At 41.1% G+C, this 1315-nt stretch overlaps 1 non-coding gene across 1 annotated transcript; it reads left to right on the top strand.

The window, feature by feature from the left end:
* The first annotated feature begins 264 nt into the window (after window positions 1–264).
* On the top strand, window positions 265–371 carry LOC127125048 (small nucleolar RNA R71). Its single transcript, XR_007804514.1, has one exon. It is a non-coding gene; the product is annotated as a small nucleolar RNA R71 (small nucleolar RNA).
* Window positions 372–1315: the final 944 nt, after the last annotated feature.

Below are 1315 nucleotides of genomic sequence, written 5' to 3'. Positions count from 1 at the left end.
TCAATTTTCTGGACCAGAGCATCCACTTTTGCATTAACATGATCAAGGTTACTTATCTCGTACATGCCACTTTTCGTTTGAGGTTTTTCTACCATTGTTCTTTCGCTTCCCCACTGGTAGTGGTTTTGGGCCATGCTCTCGATAAGTTGATAAGCATCAGCATAAGGTTTGTTCATAAGTGCACCACCTGCGGCGGCGTCTATTGTTAACCTCGTGTTGTACAAGAGACCATTATAGAAGGTATGAATCACTAACCAGTCCTCTAAACCATGGTGTGGACAAAGTCTCATCATGTCTTTGTATCTTTCCCATGCTTCGAAAAGAGACTCGTTATCTTTCTGTTTAAATCCATTTATCTGGGATCTCAACATAGCTGTTTTGCTCGGCGGAAAATATCGGGCAAGGAAGACTTTCTTCAACTCGTTCCATGTGGTGACTGAGTTGGAAGGAAGAGGGTGAAGCCATCTTCTAGCACTATCTCTTAACGAGAAAGGAAAAAGGCGAAGTCGAATTGCCTCTAAAGTGACACCATTAGCTTTAACAGTATCAGCGTATTGGACAAATACGGATAAATGAAGGTTTGGATCCTCGGTAGGATTTCCAGAGAATTGGTTCTGTTGCACTGCTTGCAACAGTGAAGGTTTAAGTTCGAAGTTGTTTGCTTCGATGGCGGGCGGAGCAATACTCGAATGCGGCTCATCTTGCGATGGAATGGCGTAATCTCGAAGAGCACGAGATGGTTTTGTCATCTCGGGTATCGGTGAAGGAAGAAGATTTTTGAGATCAGGAATTTCAATAGGAGGGAGATTGTTTGCAGCACGATATTCCCGAATTCGTCGTAAGACTCGGAGATATAGTTCGATGTCGTTGATTCGTAAATAGAACGGCTCGCCTTGTGAGCGATGTGGCATACAAATCAACGAAAGGAATAAAAAAATAAAAATAAGCCTTAGTCTCTACAGCGTAACAGAAGAGTTACGATATCGACTAAATAAAAAATCCCCGGCAACGGCGCCAAAAACTTGATCGCGACTTTATGAGTCGAATTTGGGGTACAAACTGCAAGTGCACAGTTCTATCGCGTAGTTTTAAAAGATATCGATCCCACAGGGACTTATGAATCGATATACCCTTATCTAAGGTTACTTCGTAAAGCTAAGGCGGATGATACTTTGATTGTTCGGGGGAAAAGTTAAAACTAAAATAAGATCTAGATTAAATATCAATAAAGCGGATATCGGTATGTAGTTCGTCGTAATTAGGGAATCAAATCTTCGTTGGTTTCTTGGTTTTTTAAAATAAATCTTTTCAGTAA

Source organism: Lathyrus oleraceus, chromosome 2, assembly GCF_024323335.1.
Source record: "Lathyrus oleraceus cultivar Zhongwan6 chromosome 2, CAAS_Psat_ZW6_1.0, whole genome shotgun sequence".
NCBI classification, from domain to species: domain Eukaryota; kingdom Viridiplantae; phylum Streptophyta; class Magnoliopsida; order Fabales; family Fabaceae; genus Lathyrus; species Lathyrus oleraceus.
The sequence above is the reverse complement of the archived record's forward strand: the minus strand, read 5'-3'. Positions and strand labels throughout refer to the sequence as shown.